The following is a 24,800-nucleotide window of genomic DNA, read 5'->3' on the forward strand; positions in this document are numbered from 1 at the left end:
ACTCATCTTTATGATGGTTGCAACGACCCAGGGACATGTCATCACTTCTTGGGACCTTCTGACAAGCAAAGTCAATGGGGAAGCCAGATTCACTTAAGAACCATGTTACCACCTTAACAAGGGTAGTGATTCACTTAACAACTGGTCATAAAAAATGGGGCAAAACTCACTTAACAAGTATCTCATTCAGCAACAGAAATGTTGAGCTTAATTGTGGTGGCAAGTTAAGGGCTACCTGTGTAAATAAATAAACAAACTGCTAAACTTGACAGACTTGAACAATGGGCCCTATCCAACAAAATGAATTTTAATGTGGAGAAAACAAAGTTTTACATTTAGGCAAGAAAAACCAAAGGTAAAAGCACAGATTAGGCAAGACCTGGCTCAAAAAAACAGTAACTGTGAGAGAGACCTTGGACTCCTAGTAGATGATAACTTGAATATAGTAATACAATACAATAGCAGAGTTGGAAGGGACTTTGGAGGTCTTCTAGTCCAACCCCCTGCCTAGGCAGGAAAACCTATACCGTTTCAGACAAATGGCTATCCAACATCTTCTTAAAGACTTCCAGTGTTGGGGCATTCACAACTTCTGGAGGCAACTTCTGTTCCACTGATTAATTGTTCTGTCAGGAAATTTTTCCTCAGTTCTAAGTTGCTTCTCTCCTTGATTAGTTTCCACCCATTGCTTCTTGTTCTACCCTCAGGTGCCTTGGAGAATAGCTTGACTCCCTCTTCTTAGTGGCAACCCCTGAGATATTGGAACATTGCTATCATGTCTCCCCTAGTCCTTCTTTTCATTAAACTAGACATACCCAGTTCCCGCAACCGTTCTTCATATGTTTTAGTCTTCAGTCCCCTAATCCTCTTTGTTGCTCTTCTCTGCACTCTTTCTAGAGTCTCCACATCTTTTCTACATCGTGGCGACCAAAACTGAATGCAGTATTCCAAGTGTGGCCTTACCAAGGCATTATAAAGTGGAATTAACACTTCACGTGATCTATTAACACTTCACATGTACAGCAGCAGTCAAAAAAACCTAATCCTGGGTTGTATAAACAGAGACATAGAATCAAGATCACGTAGTAGCACTTTATAAAACCCTACAATGTTTCCCTGAAAATAAGATCTCCCCAGATAATAAGCCCAATTGGGCTTTTGAGCGCATGCGCTAAAATAAGCCCTCCTTTGGAAATAAAATAAGCCCTCCCCGAAAATACTGCAACACAGCAGCAGCCATGAGGTGACCACGCTCGCTGCCTCCTGCACCTCAAAAATAATAAGGCCTCCCTGAAAATAAGGCCAAGCACTTGTTTCGGGGGTGAAAAGAAAATAAGACCCTGTCTTATTTTCAGGAAAACGTGGGAGTAAGACCACACCTGGAATACTGCAACCCATTTTGGTCACCATACTACAAAAGAGTTATTGAGACTTTGGAAAAAGTTCAGAGAAGAGCAACTAAGATGATCAAAGGCCTGGAGACAAAAACATATGAAGAACGGCTGCAGGATTTGGGTTTGGCTAATCTAAAGAAGGAGAATTAGGGGTGATATAATAGCAGTATTCCGGTATTTGAGGGTCTGCCACAAAGAAGATGGGGTCAAATTATTCTCTGAAGCACCAGAGAGCAGGACAAGAAACAGTGGTTGGAAACTGATCAAAGAGAGAAACAACTTGGAATTAAGGAGACACTTCCTAACAGTGAGAACAATTAATCAGAGGAACAGCTTGCCTACAGAAATTGTGGACGCTCTTATCACTGGATGTTTTAAAGAAGAGACTAGACAGTCCCTTATCTGAAATAGTATAGGTTCTCCTGCTTCAGCAGGGGGCTGGACTAGAAGGTCTCCAAGGCCCCTTCCAGCTCATTCTACTTTAAATCTAAATCAAACTATGGTCATAAGTTGAAGACTAACGTGAGCAGTAGATGCAAATCCATTTCTATTGATAAGAACCTGTCACTTCCATCCTGGCATTAAACCATCATTTGAGAGATAAGGAATAAAAGCTCTTTTGCAATTCTACTTCTCAGGTTATTTCACCGCATAGGTTGATCAAGGCAGAAATCCACAGCATTAACCTTATTAAAGCAATTTTAAAGCATCTACATCCACCCACCCCGACAGATTCTGCTGGGAAAAAAATCTATGTGGCTGCTAAAAGTTGACACCAACTCGATGGCATATAATAAATCAACAGGCTGGTGCATTTTGCAGATTGCAAACATCCTACCTTTTGGGTGCCTGTTAATGAGATTGACGGGCACATTGGAGCAATATCTTTTGAACAGCGAGTGGGATGCAAAATTGGAAAGTTAGGTTGCCTAACAGTTCTTCCCCACTGGACTACTATAACGCAACTCTCCGTCTTCACAACATTTTTGGTTTTGCACCGTTAATTTTACCAAAGGGAAAAAGAAAAAAAGGAGGTAACATAAGGAGGCCAGTTTATCTGAAACATGTTGCATCAGTGCTTAACCTTAAAGCTAGTCTTTGTTTAACAACAAACTGCAAAAAAGGTCATAAATTTAGGACTACTTATATTCTTTGCCTCATTTTTAAAAAGTAATTTCTGTAGGCTGGTCCATCACTGTTTCCAGGGCAGCTCCATGGGGCAAATCTAAGCACCCCGCAGGCCTTGAGTTTGACACACCTGATTTAGAAGAAATGTCAGAATGAATGGATAGAAATCTATACCTTGCGATTCAAGGTATTAATTATGACCTTTAAAGCGCTCCATGGCTTAGGCCCAGGGTACCTGCGAGACCACCTACTGCCACCAGTAGCCTCCCACCGTCCAGTACGATCCCACAGAGTTGGCCTCCTCAGGGCAACTTATACACTTTTATTATTACATTGTCCTTTTTTAAGCTAAAATAAAAACACCCCATCATACCAAAGCTGGAAAATAAAAAGAGTCCCTGGATATCTTCCTTGGTCCTCTTCAGGATATACCCATCTCAATATTTTAAAGATCTCTTTAATTATAAATAAAACTTAAAAAGGAAGCCGGATTGCTAAAAAGCCAATAGCAAATACCTAAAGCCCATGGGCATTTCAGAAAAATAAAAACAGTAGATGGTGCAACCTAGTTAGAAGTGGGCCAAACTGCCCGGGAGAGAAATGTACAAGACCATGGAAGAGAACATTACTACAAGGAGTAATTAATCTTCTGCTATATGAGTGTTTTGTGACGGGCGATACACAACGCAGAGGTGATTTTATGAAAGTGCAAAGTATCACTTGCTGCTGGTGACAACACTCAAAACATGTTTTCAAAATCCCAATTCTGCCCCACTGGCCCAAGTTAACACCTCCTTTCCATCTGTATTCATGTGGGGACGTGGTGGCTCAGTGACTAAGATACTGAGCTTGTTGATCAGAAAGATCAGCAGTTTGGCGGTTCAAATCCCTAGCGCTGCGTAACGGAGTGAACTCCCGTTACTTTGTCTCAGCTTCAGCCAACCTAGCAGTTTGAAAGCACGTAAAAATGCAAGTAGAAAAATAGGAACCACTTTTGGCGGGAATGTAACAGCGTTCCGTGTGCCTTCAGTGTTTTAGTCATGCCGGCCACATGACCACAGAGACGTCTTCAGACAGCGCTGGCTCTTCGGCTTTGAAACAGAGATGAGCACCGCCCCCTAGAGTTGGGAACAACTAGCACATATGTGCGAGGGGAATCTTTACCTTTACCTTTACCTTTACCTAAGCATGTGGAATAGGGCAAAATGTACCGGTAATTATAAACAACACTCATCAAAAAACCCAAAGATGTGAATAGGAAATAGAAAAAGTATGTATGTTAAACATTGATTCAACCGTCACTTGGGGCTCAGGAGCGAGAATCCCTCTCTTGCTTTCCTTGTGACAAAAGCTCAAGCAAGCGAAGCGGAAAATGCTTTTAAAAAGTGAAATAAAACAACCCTGCTGGGTATCAGTGCTTTCTTTGTTCAAAGAGACAATTCTGAGGAGGGACTACAAGGGAGCAGGACTGGAGAAATGAAGCTTTTATTCACAAATCACCAGTCCTGTGTCAAAAACAATGAGAGTCAAGAATGCAAATGAATTTAGCTCAAAAATCAGGGCTTGGCAATCAATAAAAGGAAGGGCCGCTTGAGTGGGAGTCGATTCCACAGGAGGACAAGAGGAGTGGAAAATGCGGGGGGGGGGGGGATGTGGGAAATAAAGAGGGGGGGAAAGACTCCGTGGAAAAGCCAAACTGGAAAGCTAGCATGTTTGAGGGAGGGCACAATAGCAAGAAAGCTTTTGGGGTTGGCTTCGGCAAAAGAGTTCCACAAGTTTGAGACGGAGAAAGAATAACAGAATAAGAGTAAATAGAATAACAAGGTTGGAAGGGAACTTGGAGGTCTTCTAGTCCTGTGTCGGCGAACCTATGGAACGCATGCCAGAAGCGGCACCCGGGGCCATCCCGCACAGGATGCGCAACCTCACTGGCTCCTCATCCACATTCCTGTGCCTGCATGCACGCCGGCCAGCTGGCCTTCGCACGTGCGGGATCGCTGAAACCCGGAAGAGCAGCATTCTGTCGCGTATGCACGTGCCGGCACCCGAACTTCCTGTTTTTGGCACGTGCGCGTGCCCAATGAACAGCTGGATGTTGCACATGTGCACACAGGAAACCCAGAAGTTTGGATGCCAGCACCCGCAACGGAACCCTGCTGTTCCAAGTTTTGGCGCTCCCGCAAGGCCGCACATTCCAGGTGGGATGGTTTTGTGTGCCATTTCCGGCACGCAGGTCAGCACGTGGTGACATAAAAGGTTAGCCTTCACTGTTCTAGTCCAACCCTCTGCTTAAGCAGGAGACTCTGTATCATTTCAGACAAACAGTTATCCAAATTCTTCTTAAAAACCTCCAGTGTTGGGGCATTCACAACTTCTGGAGGCAAGTTGTTCCACTGATTAATTGTTCTCACTGTCAGGAAATTTCTCCTCAGTTCTTAGTTGGTTCTTTTTTTGATAAGTTTCTATCCCTTACTTCTTGTCCTGCCTTCAGGTGCTTTGGAGAATAGGTTGATCCCTCCCCCATTCCCTGTAATAGCCTCTCAAATACTAGAAGACTGTTATCAAGTCACCTCAGTTCTTCTCTTCATTAGACTACACATACCCAGTTCCAGCAACTGTTACTCACATGCTTTAACTTCCAGATCCCTAATCCAGTGGTGGGTTCTGGGCGGTACGGCCCGGTACGGGCATACCGGTGGCAGCTGGGAGCAGCGGCCACCGTACCGGAATGGTGTTTCGTTGGGACCACCCGCTCGCCCTGCGTTCCTTACCTCTTTTTGGGGGAAACGGGCCAATTGTGCATGCACACACAGCGTACGGCACCTGTGCAACCTTCGCCAAGCAGCTGGGGCATCGCAGGGCAGTGGCGTGCACATGCGTATGCAGCGCACGTACCCGAAGTGGATACCCGGCCCTGTTGCAGCATACCAGTTGCAACAGGATCTGGAACCCACCACTGCCCTAATCATCTTTGTTGCTCTTCTCTGTACTTTTTCTAGGGTCTCAAAAGCTTTTTTGTATTGTGGTGACCAAAACTGGACATAGTATTCCAAGTATGTGTCAACCCTGCAGCTGATTTAGCCAAGGCCAATGTAAGGCTTCTGTGTTGCCACATTGGAGCTGAGGGATGGACGGGGTTGGGGAATTGAGATAGCTGGGGTTTTGTAGCCAAAACAAAATACTTTCTCCTGGGAACCAAGGACATTTCTACAGATGGTCAGAGAGCCTGTTCCAATATGATATACCCAATAAAACTATTCTTCGAGGAACCTACCTGCCTCTGAGTTCGGTTTGCTATGGACATTTTACTTGGAACCCTGACAGTGTGGCCTTACCAGAGAAGTTAGTGTGAAGGAAGAGGGGGGGAAATACAGATTGAAGAAAAGAGATATTTGAGAAATTGGAAAGAGGAAGCAGCAATCAAGAGAGTTGTCATCCATTTTAAGACCTTTTTTTTTTGAGTCGGCATTAATTGAGACGCCAAGCAGCTGCTTGATATGCAGACGTTGCCCTGATCCTTTTGCAGAACAGACAGAAAGATCTCTGATGTGATAAAGAACGCTTTCCCGTCCCTTGACAAAGATTTATTCCAATTATTTATTAAATTCATATGCCTCCCATCTCACAGTCAAGCATCAGTGGCTAGATCCAGGTGGATCGGTGATAGAAGGCAGGCACCTCCTAAAATGAGATCGTTTGCACAATCTCTCTTTTTTTTTTTTGTATATAAATTTTATTTTTTTCTTTAAAAAAGACAAAACAACACATACAGAACAAGAGCAAGGAGGGGGGGGGAACACAATGGATGTAACACAATGGATGTAAAGAAACAAGGGTTGTCACAAATGAAAGAATATTAATGGTAACTTGAACACACAATGCTCAATGAAATATTTAACTATGTTTAATGGATAATTAGTGACTTTATTCTTAATTGTAAAAACCGTTGCACAAAAACCTGTAACCAAACGACATGCTGGATGAAATTGCACAATCTCTTTTTGTAAGACCTCGACTTACAACAGTTCATTTAGTGACTGTTCAAAATTACACCAGCACTGAAAAAAGTGACATGATCATTTTTCACACTTTTGACCACTGCTGAATCCCTATGGGGATGTGATAAAAATACAGATGCTTGCCAACTGGTTCATATTTATGACGGTTGCAATGTCCCAAGATCAAGCAATCCTCTTTTGTGACCTTCTCACTAGCCAAGCCAAGGTTCATTTAACGACCAGGTTACTAATTTAACAATTGCAGCGGTTCACTTAAGAACCGTGGCAAGGAAAGTCGTAAAAGGGGGCAAAACTCACTGAACAAATGTTTCACTTAACAACAGAAATTTTGGTCGTAGGCTGAGGACTATGTATGCTGGCAAGTAGTACATCTCCTAGATAGAAATACAGGAAGCTCTTCACAGGACCAAAACTGAGCCCAGAGTTATGGTCGTAAGTCATTAAGCCGCATGATTTCTGATTTGATTTTATCACCGGGTTATGATTTTATGATGATTGTTAATCAAACCACATGGTCATTAAGCAAATCACAGAATCATTAAGTGAACCCAATGGGCGTTTTCCATTTTTAGTGGGAAACATGTTGCAAATGACAGTCACATGACAGAAGGACATTTTTGCAAAGGCGAGATGGTTGCCAAACATGTGAAATGCAATCACATATAGGTGTGTGCAGCAGTTGTAACTTCGAGAACAGGTCATAAATAGCTTTTTTGAAGTCCGTCATAAAGTTGAACAGTTGTTAAATGACCAGTCGTTAAACAAGGCCCAGAAAGCTGATTGGTTTTTGAAACAAGCCCTTCAAAGAATCACAGGCTTATGATTTCAGAAACCATCTAACTCAGTGGTTCTCAACCTTCCCAATGCCGCGACCCTTTAATACAGTTCCCCATGTTGTGGTGACCCCCAACCATAAAATTGGTGTCTCAGTTCCTAAGACCATCGAAAATATGTGTTTTCCAATGGCCTTAGGAGACCCCTGTGAAAAGGTCGTTCGACCCCCAAAGGGGTCCTGACCCACAGGTTGAGAACCTCTGATCTAAATCAATGTTTTCCAAACTTGGCAATTTTAAGATCAACTCCCAGAAATACAGTATGCAGAAGTCCGCCCTTATACAGTCAGTGCTCAACGCAACCGCAATTGAGCCCAAAATTTAAGTTCTAAGTGAGAAATTTGTTAAGTGAGTTTTGCCCCATTTTACGACTTTTCTTGCCACAGTTGTTAAGTGAATCGCTGCATTTGTTCAACGGCAACTGTCACAAGAACTGTTGTTAAGTCAAGGACTAACTGTGTGCAGCCATTTTTTACTTCATTTGACAAACATCCATTCCTCACAACTGGCAACATTGAAAGCACTACTTTTCTGCCAGCAATTTTATGCATGAACATTTCTCAGTCCATATTTTCTATTTATTCTTAAGCACATTTGCTTTGATTCCTTGCCACCCTTAGCGCATTCACCAATCAACCTTCTACTCCCAGATCTATGCAAAAAATATCTGCAATTCCATTCTCTTTAACATACTTGAAATAAACAAACTTTCAATACGGCCAATTCCTGGCTTAGCAACCACTCAAAGTCCCAACCGACCTGCCCAGACCTACTTAAGACCCAGATTCGAACTTCCAAGGGCTGCCCCCAAAGTCATGTGATTGCATTTTGAGCACATGGCAAGCAGTCTAGAGCTGAAGTCACATGACTTCAGTTAATAGCAATAGCAGTTAGACCAGTGTTTCTCAACCTTGGCAGCTTGAAGATGGGTGAACTTCAACTCCCAGAATCCCCCTGCCAGGCTAGCTGTTGGAAGGATTCTGGGAGTTGAAGTCCACTGATCTTCAAGGTGCCGAGGTTGAGAAACACTGACATATACTGCTTCACAGTGCTTTACAGCCCTCTAAGCAGTTTACAGAGTCAGCCTCTTGCCCCCAACAATCTGGGTCCTCATTTTACCCACCTTGGATGGATGGAAGGCTTGAGTCAACCTTGAGCCTGGTGAGATTTGAACATCCAAATTGGAGGCAGCCGGCAGGCAGCAGAAATAGCCTGCAGTACTGCACTCTCACCACTGCGCCACCACGGCTCATGACATATTTTTGCTAAAAACCACATTTATTTCCGGTTTTCGGGGGGGTGGGGGGGAAGTCCATTGCAGACAATGGATTTGTTTAAGGATTGCCACATTCACTTAGCAACCGCAGTGTATTCACTTAACAAATGCCACAAAAATCCAAGGAGCTGAAGAAGCTTCTTGGATGAGAAACGAAACCTCTTCAAAGAAAAACCATAAAATCCAGTTGCCTCTTGAAAAAGCATCTTTGGGGCAACCGTGATCTGGATGACTGAGAATCTTCGTAGACAAACCACAAAAAAGCAGTTGTAAACTCAGGCACAATCGCATGGGAATCTGCTTTAACCGCTGGCACAATTTACGACTATCGTTCCAAGCTCAATTCGGTTTTAAGTCAAAGACAACCAACTGTAAACTTTCTCAGGTTTATAACATTTTCTACGAAGGGGAAAAATAATCGCACCCTGCTCAGTATGAAGCTACACGCACTTCTCAAATTTTACTCACGTCTCTCACAGCCTTTTGATCAAAATTTTGCCAACATCTTCACAAGCACACTTAAACAAATCCCACTGTAGTTTTTACGCTTGTTTCTTGCTACCTGTCCCCTCGTATAAATGGCCTTCTTCTAATCGTCAGGCAGCAAGGCAGTCTTCACACACCAACACACACTGTGTTAAACAATCCTTCTCCCACTGGCATGTATGAGGAGGGAAAGTGACAATATATGCATCATTGAGCAAATGACATGAATAATAATGTACCTGTGTCATGATACATAATGATATAGGTACTTAATCTGTAGGATTTGCACAAAAATATGACTCATGCCACCTGATTTGGATATCACCAGGTCTTCTACCAGGCACCTATAAGCACTTTATGAGACAACCACATCTATATTTTAATTTCTCCGCTTACACTATTTATGCCTGGGGTATTATCTTATTTCAACATTCTTAAAGCATTTATGATTTCTTTCTCCTCATTTTTCTTGGCTATTCATATTTGTGTCATTTTTCCCCCTAATTTCATTCTCTGAGATAGTACCGTAACTCTCCCACAAAGCTCTAAAATACTTCTTCAAGCATTTCTCTCATTTTAGATGCATACTAAATCATTCCCTAAATGATTAATCACATTTACACTGCTGGGGGGTTTCTTATTTAGATCTGTTTGTTTACTTCTACAACAAGGATCTGCATTTTCTGTGCCTCTTTTAATCTCCTCTTTAATGCACTCATTGAAACTATGCTAGTAATCTTCAACTCAGGACAACTGGGATCAGAATTTCAGTTGCTAAGGAAGGCTGCTGTTAAGCTGAGTCACACCTGATTCTATAACCTTTCTTGCTAGAGTTATTGCAGTTGTTGTGAATTGTGCGGATGTTAAGCAAATCCAAATTCTCTCACGGGCTTTGTTTGTTGGAAGCCAATTGCAAAAGTTGCAAATAGCGATCATGTGAGCACACGATGTTGCAGCCTTTGTCAATACAAAATTAGTGACCAAATTAGTGGGCCAGAGGAATGCTGTCAATATAATTTACTTGGACTTCAGTAAGGCATTTGATAGTGATGGCGAACCTATGGCACGCGTGCCACAGGTGGCACGTGGAGCCATTAGTCAGGGCACGCGAGGCGCTGCCCTGTCAGCTGGCCATTGCGTATGCGCGCGCTGGTCAGCTGAATTCACCCTTTTTAAAGCCATTTTTCGCCCTCCCCAGGCTCCAGAAGCTATATAGGAGCCTGGGGAGGGCGAAAAGAGCCTTCTCCCCGCCCCGCCCCCCCGGAGGCTTCATGAACTTCCCTGAAGTCTCCGGAGCGCTCAAAATGACCCTCCAGGCAAACCGGAAGTCACTTCCGGTTTACTCGGAGGGTCGTTTTGAGCGCTCCGAAAGCTTCAGGGACCGTCCAGAGGCTTCCCTGACGCCTCCGGAGGGCATCTGGGGGGGGGAGGCTGTTTTCGCCCTCCCCCCAGGCTCCTATAAAGCCTCTGGAGCCTGAGGAGGGCGAAAAAAGCATGTAAAAATGGGGGGTCGCACCTGTAGTGCGTGCATGCGCATTGGGGGGTCATGCATTGCATTATGGGTGCGGCACGCCCGCACACGACCCCCTGCGCTCCCCCCACTTATGGCACGCGAGCCAAAAAAGGTTCGCCATCTCTGAAGTAGACCATAACCTACTCCTAAATAAAATAGAAAAATGCGGGTTAGACAGCATCACCACCAGATGAATTTGTAACTGGCTGACCAACCGCGCTCGACGTGTAGTCCTCAATGGAACTGCATCTACACGGAGGGAAGTATGCAGTGGAGTACCCCAAGGCTCTGTTTTAGACTCAATATAAGCCCTACCTCCAAAATAAGCCCTAGTTAAGACCCTGCCGACTCCGTTGCACCTGGTTGCACGAGGTGGGGCGAGACACACACGTAAAAATCAAGCTAGGGTGGGTATTGGGAGGGGTGGAGCTGTCCTAGGTGCTTATTTTAGACAGTTGCAGCCAGGCCTCCCACGCCCTGACACCTGCTTCACCTTGCCGGCCCACTTCTTCGGCAGCCGCTTGCCACTGCTTGCACACCTCACCGCTGGCCTCCATTTCATCATCAGAGGCCTTCAGGAAAGAAACGAGCTCTGGGTTGACATGCACAGCCCCCCCCCCCCCCGCCAGCCTCCATTTTGCTTTCAGAAAGGCCTTTAGGAAAGCCAGACAGGCTCCTGCTGGGTGGGGCAATCAGTGCTGCCACCATGAGGTCAGTCAGTGGAAAAGACCTAATGCCTCTTTTATAGGAAAAAATAAGTCCGGGTCTTATTTTGGGGGAAACACAGTATTTTCACTCTAGTTTCTTTCACTGGGTTCGGGTTTTTTTCAAGCATATGCTCTCATATGCTCTCATCAAGTGTCCTCTTCAATCAGTTCTCCCAAACTCTGATCATAAACTAACGAATCAGTCCTGCTTTATTTTGCTTCACCATGCCTATGGGTATGCATGAACACGCAAATGCAAAACAATCTCTTTTTTTCCTAAGCCAATGCTCACCAAACGTTAACCATTTTCATTTATCTCTAGGTCGCTCCTAATGGCCCAATCACTCATTCTATATTCCTTCAATTCATTGCCACCCAACCATTCAGATGCAGAATCATTTTTTCCTTCCGCAAGTCATTTATTTAGAAAGTTGCAGTTTTCCCCTAAAACTCATCTCTGGTTCTTCATCTTCCATTACCATACTGACTGAAGCATAACGTGGAATTGTCACCAACCTACGGATTCCTACCTTCATCTACATGAGCAACCTGGACCACAGCCGTTCATACTTTTAAATACAGTATACATTTTATCTCCTTCCTTCATAATTAAACTGACACTTTTAGTTCCTTGCTGTTCTGACCTAGGCTTCACAAAATCACGAAGCAGTCTTTGTCCCGACAAAGCCCCTTTTTATTAAGCTAATGTGAATTCCGCTCACTCACATCCAGCAAAGTCCCGGCAAACAGTCTTTTAAGGGTGAATTTACAACCACAGACCTTATTGGAGAACTGCCAGGCCGATATCTTCCAAACGCAACTGCTGTACAAGTACTTGGCAAGGAGTCTCTGAGAGTCATGAACAAAGCTTCACACTAATTAAATTTACAAATTGTCTCCTGCAAACTCCATTCCCCTTACGCTCCTCTTTATTCCCTGTGGGAGGGGCCATTCACCATCCACCTGTGACTTTACTCCAGAGTCAGCCCTTGTTCCTTAGATGTTCCCTTCTCCTGGCAGCTCTGCGCATGCGCACATTGGGAACAGGCTCCAGCTGTTCTTCTGCCCTGCTGATCTCCGACTCAGAAGGCAGCTGATAACTGTCGGATGGCCCTGGCCCCATCTCTGCCTCTGACACAGAGCCCTCATCAGAGCCTTCCTCAGAGTCCAGGACTGGCCCATCTTCCTCCCCAATCTCCTCACTGTCTGAATATGCTGCCAGCTGGTGGCCTCAACACATGCGTTCTTCATCTCCACTTCGCAGACAGCCTTCATGCAGTCCTCCTACTTCCCTTTCCCACAGGCAAATGGCTCGCCTCCTCAGCCTTATATAGGTAGTCCTCAACTTATGACCACAACAGAGCCCAAAATTTATGTTGCTAAACGAGACATTTGTTAGTTAAGTGTGTTTTGCCCCATTTTATGACCTTTCTTGCCACGGTTGTTAAGCAAATCGCTGCAGTTGTTAAGTTAGCAACATGGTTGTTAAGTGAATCTGACTTTCCCTTTGGCTTTTGAATTTTGATCATGTGCCACAGGGATGTCGAGCGTGAATTTGACATGTGTAGCCATTTTATTTAGCTCTCTGTTATACTCATACATTCTTTTTCTTTCTCTTTACTAGGTAAGGGGGGGTGGCGGGATTCGGGCTCACCACATTCTTAAGATAGGTGGGGAAGGAGCGAATAGTGAGGATTGTTTTAGCTAGGTGACCTGAGTTTGAAGCCACCGGGCAATGTAGATTGAGTGTTGATTGGAGAATGTGACTTTTGAGGGATGCTTTATAACTTACAATATTATTATGGTATAATTCCGGTTGGTGTCAGATCCGGAATTACAACAGACTTTGCCAATTTGATGTTTACCTAAATAAAAGTGGCACACAGAGCCATTTGTTAGAGCTGACTTCGGCCTTCTTTTAAACCTGTTTTTCACCCTCCGGAACCTTCAGGGAAGCCTCCTGAAGGCTCCGGAGGGTGAAAAACAGCCCTAGGGAAAAACCGGAAGTCACCGTTCCCGAACCTCCAGTTTGACCATGTGGCTGTTTTTCACCCTCTGGAGGCTTCAGGAAAGCTCCTGAGAGCCTCTGGGGTGGGGGTGTGAAGACTGTTTTTGCCCTCTCCAGGCTCCTAGAAAGTCTCTGGAGACTGGGAAGGTCAAAAAAAGCATGCCTGGGGAGGGGAGTGCTGGTTGCATGCGCATGGGCGCTGGGGTCACGCGCACATAGCATTATGGGTGCGGGCAAGCCCGCGCACAACCCCCCTGCGCTCCCCCTGCTTTTGGCACACAATCCAAAAAAGGTTAGCCATCACTGTGATAGGGGATGCTGCAACGGTTATATTTGTGAAAAACATGTCACTTTTTTCAATGCCGTTGTAACTTTGAATAGTCATTAAATGAGCTGTTGTAAATTGAGGACTACCTGCTTTCAATGATAGAAGTAAATCTTTGTCAAAACCTGTCCCAATCCTCTCTCCCCAATCCTCCCTCTCTCCCTCCTGCCCTCTCTCTCCCTCTCCCTCCCTCCATCCCTCCCTCTCCCTCCTTCCCTCTCTTTCTTTCCCTCCCTCCCTCCCTCTCTCTCCCACCCTCTCTCTCCCTCCCTCCCTCTCCCCCACCCTCTCTCTTTCCCTCCCTCCCTCTCTCCCTCCCTCCCTCTCTCTCCCACCCTCTCTCCCTCACTCTCTCTCCTCTGACGGATCTTCTTTGCTTATTCTGCAATACAAAGGACCACGTCAATCAACAGACGAATTTATTTCCAAAGTAACCCACAAACTGGAGAACAATCTGGAAACCCTGGTCCTCGCAGGCAAGAGATATCGGCACCAGGGCATCCATGAATATCTTTGTAAAGAGAAGAATGAAAATTTAGGCAATCAGAAGACCATAAAAAGAAGGAACGGCTTCCTAAATCAAGCCAATCAAGCCCTGAAGATTATAGAGGAGGTTGCTTTCTCTCTCCCTGCTCCAGAAGGCTTTCTAATTTACTTTAAACAGAAGGCAGAAGTTAAAAATTAACAAATTGTATAAAGAGGATCCTGCCACAGGGCAGCTAGATAGCAGCAAAGATGTTGGCAGAGTATTAATCAGGGGTCACCAAACTTTCGGACCTCAGGGACCACTAAATTCATAATTTTAAATCCCGCAGACCACTAATATGATCTGCCTAATAACCGACAGGGTGGGCATGGCTAGGTGGCCATGTGACTGGGTGGGCGTGGCCAAGTCGATGTCACTCACATCGAGGGGCGCCTCACCAGCCTCTACTTGCCCCCTTCCCTGTCAGCCATTCCTCACCTCCCCGCCCGGCCTCCTTAGGGCTCCAACAGAAAGCAGTTGCTGGAGCTAAGAAGCCACCATGAGAAAGAGTTGGCAAAACAGCTGGCTCAGTTCAAATTGGATCTGGCTGAGAAGGAGGCTCAGCAGAAGTACCTCACTGAGGACTACGAGCATAGGCTTTCCAAGCAGAGGGAAGAGCTGCGGGAGTGCAAGGCCAGGTACCGGTGCCTGGAGGCTCAGCGGGCTGTGTTGGTCAGCCAGTTCCAGGCCATGATATAGTCCCACTGGAACGAGGCCCTCCGGCTCTTCGCTACCAGTGGCACTTCCCTCCAGCCTTCGCCCAAAGCCCCACACCAGGAGGCCGAAGCAGATCCCAAATCAGAATTTCTGCCTCCCTGCAACCCGCACAAAAAGACCCCAAAGGGTGAGACTCTCTGCAGCAACACAAGTGTTCATTGCACATATCTGTCCCAGGGGCCGTAGTTTCAGGACCCCTGATTTAGTGCCATATAAAAAGTGCAAATAATGTTTCTGCAGACCATCAAAATTTTCTCACGGCCCACCAGTGGTCCACAGACCACCAGTTGGTGACCGCTGGTATTAAGAACAAATCTGCAGTTTTGCAGACGAGGGAGCCAGGTGGGGGTTAAACTAGCTGCTTCTTCCTATGACTTTAAAAAACAAGCAGGAATTCCCCAAGCCCTGTGCTTGAGGAATCCATTACAGATTGTGTCCTACTTCGTACCGGAGGGAAAGAAGAAAGGGTCTTCCTGCAACATCACCCAAGGCTCCCTCCCTTTGCCGCGCTGCCTCACAAACAGGGGCTGCAACCAGAAAGGTTCAAAGCCATCAGGAATCCGACATGAATTGAGGGCTACCTATAATAATAATGAACAGAAAATGAACAGAAAATGGCTTATGATCTGAACAGGTCTCTCCACACCAGAGGTGGGTTGCTCCCGGTTTGGCCCGGTTTGGCACACTGGTAGTGGTGGCAGCGGGAGGCTCCGCCCACCCACCCGGACGCTTCTGTGCATGCGCAGAAACTTCTGTGCATGCGCAGAAGCATCACACACACACGAGTGAACTGGTAGTAAAACCAGTAAAAACCCACCACTGCTCCACACATCATCCTTGGTGAAGTGTGCAGTCCAGTGTCTGTATTTCCTGCATCGGATGAAGAGAGCACATCTTTCTCCTTCTGTGCTAGCCACTTTTTACAGAGGCACAATTGAGAGCGTTTTAACAAACTGTAACAGGGGTTTGGTTTGATAGCAGCAACACCTCCGATAGAAAGTCCATTCAGAGAGTGGTGAGGACAGTGGAGAAGATTAGAGGAAGCTTGCTTCGCATTATTCAGGAAACAGCTTATGTGCTTAGAGCATTGTTAGAGACCCCATACACCCACTTCATGGTGTGTTTCTGTTGCTCCCCTCTGGGAAGACGTTTCGAAGTATTTCTAGCAGGACTATCAGATTCTTGTAATAGCTTTGTTCCCTATGCCATCCATCTGTTAAACTCGCAAGATTCATTTTTTTCTCACCATGCCAATGTATACATCCGAACTAGACCGTGTTGTTTCTCCGTGTCATATAATATATGCGGTTATATGCATAATTTTGTATTTATTTTGTCATGTATATTGGAGGGGGTGACCCTTTGATAGGCTGTATGCAATGAAATTTCATTTTAATGTATGCCAATTCATGTACATTCAAAGGGACAATACATGTATTCTAATAAATGATAAATTATAGTCTCCATTCACTTATGGACCGAATTTGATTCTGATCAGTTTGGTGGTGGTGGTGTGTGTGTGTGTGTGTGTGTCTCCGAATGTCATAAAAACCCAGTGTCAACACGATAAGAACTCAGCTGATGGTTTCCATTATTTCTTCTTCAGTATCAGCCACAACCTCTTTGTATTCCAAAACCTCTCCAGGCCCGTTCCCTGGTCCCTTAAAATACACGCAGAATCCACATCCTTGAACCCAAATGATATCAATGATTTGTCTGGGTCCGTCTTTAGCAAGGCTCCTAATGCGACTGTCTTCATCAGAAGATCCCGCTTCACGGTCTCAGAACCTGCAGCGTGGTAAACAGTTCCAGGAGAATTACTGCTGGAAAAGTTGCTTCGGAAATGCTTTTTCCGTTTGGAAAAAAAACCCCAATTTGATTGCTTAAGCTCCCCAACTGGTCCAGCTGATGTCATTATGGTAAGGACTGTTGCATTTCCAAGCGCACGCAGGAACCCATCTAAAGTGCCTGCGAAGGCAACTAAAGCACATTTTGCTGACGTCTCTGTCCCCTCACTGGCTCTGCAGCCTATTAGAACCTAAAGTCAACAGCCAAACAAGAAAAGGAGGCTACACAGAAAAAGGTTAAGTGGCACCGCCACTTATTTTGCTGAAAAATTGCAAAATTATGCCTGAAAGCATCACGCCTTTTGCTGCCTTTTGCTTGCCAGAAACGCACTACTTTAGAAATCAGCAGGTAAAAATCGTGCTTTATGAAAGCATGGTTTTATTTTTTATTTTCAATTCTGCCGTTTTATTTTAATGGAGAAGTTTTCTTTTCTTTTCTTTTCTTTTTTTTCCAGGTCTCCTTTAGAGCAGAAAGTGAGTTGCAAACTTTAAAAAAAAAATTTATCTATACAGTAAAGTTAATGGGACATCTCAGTGGCTGGGATGCTGAGCTTGTTGATCAGAAAGGTTGGCAGTTCGGCGGTTCGAATCCCTAGCGATGTGTCACGGAGTGAGCTCCCGTTACTTGTCCCAGCTTCTGCCAACCTAGCAATTCGAAAGCATATAAAAAAGGCAAGTAGAAAAATAGGGCCCTTCTTTGGTGGGAAGGTAACAGCGTTCTGTGCGCCTTCAGTGTTTAGTCATGCCGGCCACATGACCACGGAGACGTCTTTGCTGGCTCTTCAGCTTTGAAACTGAGATGAGCACCACCTCCTAAAGTCGGGAACAACTAGCACATATGCGCAAGGGGAACCTTTACGTTTAAAGTTAAAGGAATCCCTGTAGACTTTACTTTGCTAGTCGTTGCCAACTATAGGGGGAGATGCTCATCTATGTTTCAAGCCATTGAACCAGTGCTATCCAAAGACATTTCTGCAGTCATGTGGTCAGCATGACATCAAGAGTGCTGTTACCTTCCCGCCGAAGTGATGCCTCTTTATCAACTCGCATTTGCATGCTTTCAAATTGCTAGGTTGGTGCCTGGGTCTCATACCAGGACTGCTGGCTTTCCAGCTGACGAGATCAGTTTCTTAACCGCTGAGCCACCGCGCCATCAACTAATGCACGGATGCTCAGAAAACTCGCTTGCTTTAGGGAAGTTTATTCCCCAATAAGAACACACCCAACTCCAGCCTTAACTATTTTGCACAGGCCTCAAATTATGGCTAGATGCAAGCTGCTGCACCATATGCTAGGAACAGTAGGCATATGTATTTTAGTGATGACTTGTTGAGAAGTATGAAACAAATAGCGATTCTATTAAAAACCACAAGTGTTACAGCAAAACCAAAAGAGAAATTATACAGATTAAGATGGCCACATGAAAGTCTTTTTTTTTAAAAAAAAAAAAGAACTGCAGCACGGCTGAAACACTACAGTACAGGTAGTCCTCGATTTATGACCACAATTGAACCCAAAATTTCCATTGCTAAGCAAGACAGTTGTTAAGTGACTTCTCCCCCACTTACTATCTTTCTTGCCACAATTCCTAAGTGAATTGCTGCAGTTATTAAGTTAATAACATGGTTTGTTAAATTACTCTGGCTTTCTCATTGACTTGGCTTGTTGGAAGTTTGCAAAAGGTGATCACATGACCCCAGGACCAGTGGTGAAATTCCATTTTTTTACTACCGGTTCTGTGGGTGTGGCTTGGTGAGCGTGGTGTGGCTTAGTGGGCGTGGCAGGGGAAGGATACTGCAGAATCTCCATCCCCAGCCCACTCTGGGGCCAGCCAGAGATGGCATTTGCCGGTTCTCCGAACTACTCAAAATTTCCGCTACCGGTTCTCCAGAACCTGCTGGATTTCACCCCTGCCCAGGACACTGCAATTGTCATAAATATGTGCCAGTTGCCAAGTGTCTAAATGTTAATCACATGACCAGGGGGATGCCGCAACCGCCATAAGTGTGAAAAATGGTCATAAGCACTTTTTTTAGTGTTGCCGTATACAAAGTCTCCCCCTTTGGGGTCTTGTATACAAAGGGAATAGTCTATTGCTTTGCCCGTAAACAACTTCCAGCTCACCAGGGGCTAAAACAGCTTCTCTCTGCATATATTAGTCTTTTTAAAATAATAATAAGCTAGCCATACCCAAATCAAGTATGCTTTGATTCTGGATGCTGCCTGTATAATGTCATAATGCTCAATGCAGCAATTCAGCCAATAAAGTTCACAGAATGTCAGCGTTGACATCCCATCATGATCAATCTACTCCAGGGTTTTCAAATCTACTCTCCAGGGTTTTCAAACTTGACAACTTTAAGGTGTGTGGATGTCAACTCCTAGAATTGCCAGAGTCATAGAAAAAGTAATGGGAAACAAATTATGAAATATTGCGACCCAGCCATTGAAAATACACGGCTATGGATGAAACGTGTGACAGTGATAACCATTGTTATCGGGACACTTGGTACCATGTCCAAGAATTTTACAAAACACATCAAAAAATGGCAGCTTCCTGCAATAACTCCAGCGGAACTGCAAAAAACTGCGCTATTCGGATCATCATATATTTTAAGAAGATACTTGGTTGATACCTAGGACGCTGGCAGCAACCCCGTATCAACCATCAGTGGCGGTCAATGCTATTTGTGACACATTTTTAAATGTTCAGTTGACTTAAGTTTCATGTTGAATGAATAAAAGAGATAATATATAAATACAATACAATACAATCATATTAAATAATATTCAATATGGTTTTTATGTTGCAGGAATTGGTTATGTTTAATGAAAAGAAGGACAAGGAGCGATAATAATAGCAGTGCTTCAGTGTCTAAGGGGCTGCCATAAAGCGGGTCAACTTATTTTCCAAAGCTCCTGAAGGCAAGATAAGAAGCAATGGATGTCTACGGAGATTCTCAGTCATCCAGGTATGGCTGTACTTCGCATTTGCACTACCCATTTGCACTACTTAGGTGTCCCTGAGGATACAGATAAACCTCCAAGTGGCCTCAACGACTCTCTAAAACACGGGTGTCAAACTTGATTGTGTACGTGACGTATCACGACGTTTTTTGCAGGGGTGAAATTCTCCCAGTTCGGCCGAACCAGTACGGACGATTGTCCCTGATTCTGCGAAGCAGTAGTAAAAAAAAAAGCTTCCAAAGATCGCGCGGTTCATCGGATGCTTTCCCTCCCACTTTTTAAAGCATTTTTTTCCTGCCAGTTCGGGCAAATAGGCAGGAAAAAAAATGCTTTAAAAAGTGAAACAAGTTGGCCACACCCACCCAGTCACATGACTCACCACCACTAAGCCACGCCCACAGAACTGGTGGGCAAAAAAAATAGATTTCACCACTGGCTTTTTTGCCTGTGGGGAGCCGTGATGGGCATGTCCTGTACGTGACACATTCGGTCCAAGGGTCAGCAGTTCGATACCCCTGCTCTAAAAGGATGCAAATGTCCAGCTATCTGCAAGGAGTATAAATCCTTCCATTCCACATCATCCAGTTAGAGCTGAAGAAGCTTCTTGGAGGAGAAGCGAAATGTCTTCAAAAGAAGAAAAAAAACCAAGAAAGCGTCTCCACCCTGAAACATTTCTTAAATTTAAGAACGCTTTTATGATGTCCAACCCAAATCTACTTCCTTGTAATATAAACCCACTGCTTTGTTGAACAAGATGCATATAGCTATTCTTGATCGCCTTGCAAGGAAAAAAATAAAACATTTTACACAGATTGAATGAATTTTAAAAAAAATCTTTTTTTCAAAAAGCATTTTCCTCGAGGGAAAAAAAAAACCCATGGAAAAGCCATCATCTAATATTCCTCCACACATTTTCCGTTGCAGAGATCAGGGAACCGTGGAAGAGGAATTTATTCTGCTTTAGACATCACTTCTCTAACCTAATCACCTGTGGCCAACAGCGATTGTCTTCCAGTGATGGGGAAGAGAGAGTTCCACTATTATTACTTTCTTCTTTGATGCCACAGAGGTCAGCTGCCTGGCAGGCTGGTAACTTGGGGAAGATAGTTGCCAGGTTATAAACAGCCTTCACATTTATCAAGTGAAAACATGACATTTTTATACAATGTGAAGGGCACCCTAAGTAAACCCTTCTGAGCCAGAACTCACTTTTTCTGAAAAGCACTAAGAAGGATGAGAAACATGATAATAAAGTAATAGCAGCAAAAACCCAGCACAATTAAGGCAGCATCCCTGCGGCCAAGCCGCTCTCACAGGGAAGGCCTTCTCCAGGTGCCGTCCACTAGGCAATGCCAGCGGGCAATGCCAGCGGGCGGCGCCAAGGAGTAGAGCCTTCTCTGTGATGGGCCCAACCCTCTGGAATGACCTCCCCCCCGACATTAGAACCACCTCGGACTTCCGCTCCTTCCGACAAAAATTGAAGACTCACCTGTTTCGACTAGCTGGCCTGGCATAATTATAAATGTTACATCGATGAACTCCTGGTACTATATTCTTATCTGGTTATTTTAAGGGGAATGTTTTAGTTTTAACTGTTTTTAGGGCTAATTTTTAGCCTCATATTTATTCTTTGTACAGTACTCGTAATTTTAACCTCCTCCACATATATGTGTATATTTATAGATATTTGTATCTTATCTGGTATTTATTATGGACTGTACACCGCCCCGAGTCCCTTTTTGGGAGAGGGGGCGGTTTAGAAATATGAATAAATAATAATAATTAATAATAATAAGCAAGGCAGTTAATTATAAGGAATATTTCCTCTATAGTATGGTGACTGAATGTTATTCAGCAATTACAAAACCTGTAGCACCAAGTATCCTGTTTTGCTTCCAGTTTTAGGTAGGTAGGTAGGTAAGTAGGTAGGTAAGTTACAGGGGTGGGTTCCTGCCAGTTCTAACCTGTTCTATAGAAGAGGTTCCACAAATCTACCGTGCCGTTTAGAACCGGTTCCAGCTCCCTCCCCCTGCCCATCCACACCACGCTTGCCCCGCCTGTCGCTCACTGATTTGCTGGCTCACCAATTGCCCCACCAACCTCTAAGAGTCCTATCTAAACCTTAAAGTCTTAAAGCTGTCAAGTTTGAACATCCCTGGGGGTTTTTTCCTAAAGGGTTAGGGGTGCAAGGGTCTTGTAACGTGACAGCTTTAAGACTTGCGTGCTTCAAATGCCAGAGTTTCTGAGCCAACATTTTGGTTGCTAAGCTAGAGTGTTGTTAAGTGAGTTTCGCTATATTTTACAAATTGACCACGCCCACCCAGTCACACGACTGCCAAGCCACTCCCACTCGGTCACATGGCCGGCAAGCCACTCCCACCCGGTCACATGGCCGGCAAGCCACTCCAACAAAGCAGGCCACACCTACACAAGAGATTCTAAAAAAATTGAAACCTACCACTGGTTGGTAGGTAGGTAGGTAGGTAGGTAGGTAGGTAGGTAGGTAGGTAGGTAGGTAGGTGATAGATAGATAGATAGATAGATAGATAGATAGATAGATAGATAGATAGATAGATAGATAGATAGAACAACTGGAGAACTGGTTTGGTGTAATGGTTAAAGCAGCAGGATAGACACAAAACATAGAATCATAGGACTGGAAGGGACCTTAGAGGTCTTCTAGTCCAACCTTATACCATCATGGTCAAATGGTTCTCCAGTCTACTTTTGAAAACCTCCAGTAATGGAGTACCCATCGTTCCAAAAGAGAAGCTATTCCATTGATTGTTTTCACCGTCAAAACATTTCTCCTTACTTCTAGGTTGGATCTCCCTTCAACAAGCTTAACAAACGTGTTACAGCTTTAACAAAGTAGGGGGCTAGAGACTAAAACATATGATGATCGGTTGCAGGAACTAGGCACGGCTAATCTAGAGAAGAGAAGGACCAGGGGAGACATGATAGCAGCCTTCCAATATTTGAGGGTCTGTCACACAGAGGAGTGGTCAAGCTATTTTCCAATGTACCTGAAAGCCAGACAAGGAATAATGGAAACTGAACAAGGGGAGATTCAACCTGGAAATAAGGAGACATTTTCTGACAGTGAGAGCCATCAACCAATGGAACAGAAGTTGCATCAGAAGTTGTAGGAGCTTCATCACTGGAACAGACTGGACTGCCATCTGTCAGAAATGGTGCACGGACTCCTACTTGGAGGGGTGGGGGAATATGTCCTTTCCAACTCTGTTAATCTGTTAATTCTGTCTCAGGCCCGAAACCAGCTGGGTCAGCCACTGTCTCTCAGCCCTAAGAAGAAGGCAATGGTATAGCAACCCATTTCCAAAAAACTGCAGGAATGTGTTAGTTGCTAGGAGTAAACACTGACTTATGGATGGATGGATGGATGGATGGATGGGAGGGAGGGAGGGAGGGAGGGAGGGAGGAAGGAATTATTATTATAATAAACTTATCTGTAAAACAACTTGAGTTGATAATATTTTAAACGAGAACAATCTTCTCTATCTACTTGCTTTATTTAAAAACTGCACTGCAGGACCTTCAGCTCTTTCTTAGGTTGAAAAAAGAGATGAAAAATACACCCCATTGTGGATTTGGACTACAACTCCCTTAAGACCCATTGTTGCCACCATACAGCTTAAAAGCCTAGGATATTCAGTTTAGGACTCATGCCTACGCAATTCAATGCAGCATCTTTTTACAGAGGCAGAGCGAGGAAGCTTTTGATAATGAATAGTTACCGAGTTATTTTGGAGCTGGTGGGACATCCACTGTGCAGGATCATTGTGTTCTACAAACAAAGCCGTTTTCTTTTCTAGTTTTGACAATATGAATGAGCACTGGCTCTCCCAAGTGTTATCATCAGCAGTCCAAATAAAAGATCCAGCACAGATGGAATCTGTTCTCCAAGATTAGGAACAGCAGGGACTTTTGTGGTCTAACTGGCCAGATAATTTCTGATGTCTTTCCCGTGAATCAACAATTAAGTTCACACCACCCAAAGCAAGATTCATATATTATGACACGGTTTATTTGATTTTGGCCTGTGTTGTATGAATCCATCACTGTCGTTTACACACCATGCTATACAAGCGTCATGTGAGAGCTCCAATTATGATGGTTTGTTCAATAAACCAGAGTTTAACACCCAAAGAAAAACATAAGCTCTGTTCTGACCTAGGCTTCCCAAGAGCATGAATCAAACTCCTGGTCCCGACAAAAACCCCTTTTATTAATTTCCTGTGAATTCTGCTCATTCACATGCAGCAAAGTCTTTCAAGGGAGGATTTACAGTCACAGACCTTATCTGGCTTGGAGAGCTGCCAGGCTGACATCTGCAAAACTTGGCAAAGAGTCCTGGAAAGTCACAAACCAACTAAGCGAACTAATTGTCTCCTGCAAATTCCACTCCCCTTTTGCTCCTCTTTTATTTCCTCTGGGAAGGGCCATTCATTGTCCACCTGTGGCCTTACTCCCAAGTCGACCCCTGTTCTTTAGCTGTTCCCTTCATCTGGCAAATCTGTGCATGCGCACACTGGGAACAAGCTCCAGCTGTTCGTCTGCCTCATTGATGTCTGACTGTGAAGGCAGCTGATAACTGGCATACGGCTCTGGTCCCTTCTCTGCCTCCGACACAGAGCCTTCATCAGAGCCTTCCCCAGACTCCAGGACTGGCCCATGTTCCTCCCCAACCTCCTCACTGTATGAATCTACTGCCAGCTCTGCTGGCCGCTGGCGGGCCACAACAAGGTCCCAAGAATGCCTACAGCTCCTGAACATTTCTTCAGAGGGGTGTTAATGTTTTGGGCCACTCCCATCAGATCAAATTAGTCAATCCTAAAGGAAACCAACCCTGACTGTCCTTTGGAAGGACAGATACTGAAGCTGAAACTCAAATATTTTGGCCACCAAATGAGAAGTGTGGACTCACTGGAAAAGACCCTGATGTTGAGAAAGATGGAAGGCAAAAGGAGAAGGGGACCGCAGAGGATGAGATGGTTAGATAGTGTCGTTGACACAATACACATGAATTTGGG

The 24,800-nt window shown here is 44.5% G+C and overlaps 1 protein-coding gene across 3 annotated transcripts in view; it reads right to left on the reverse strand.

The window, feature by feature from the left end:
• The window catches only part of SMCO4 (single-pass membrane protein with coiled-coil domains 4), a 73,078-nt gene that overhangs the window by 36,394 nt on the left and 11,884 nt on the right, over positions 1 to 24,800 (reverse strand). The window contains exon 1 of one of the 3 annotated variants that reach the window (XM_081950726.1): positions 9,213 to 9,232. The exons of the other annotated variants lie outside the window; for them this stretch is intronic. The gene's annotated coding sequence lies outside the window, so the exon portion shown is untranslated. Of the gene's footprint in view, positions 1 to 9,212; positions 9,233 to 24,800 lie in introns of those variants that run through there. 3 annotated transcript variants of the gene reach the window in all.

Source organism: Natrix helvetica (genome assembly GCF_964273705.1).
Source record: "Natrix helvetica genome assembly, chromosome: 4".
Taxonomy (NCBI): Eukaryota; Metazoa; Chordata; class Lepidosauria; order Squamata; family Natricidae; genus Natrix; species Natrix helvetica.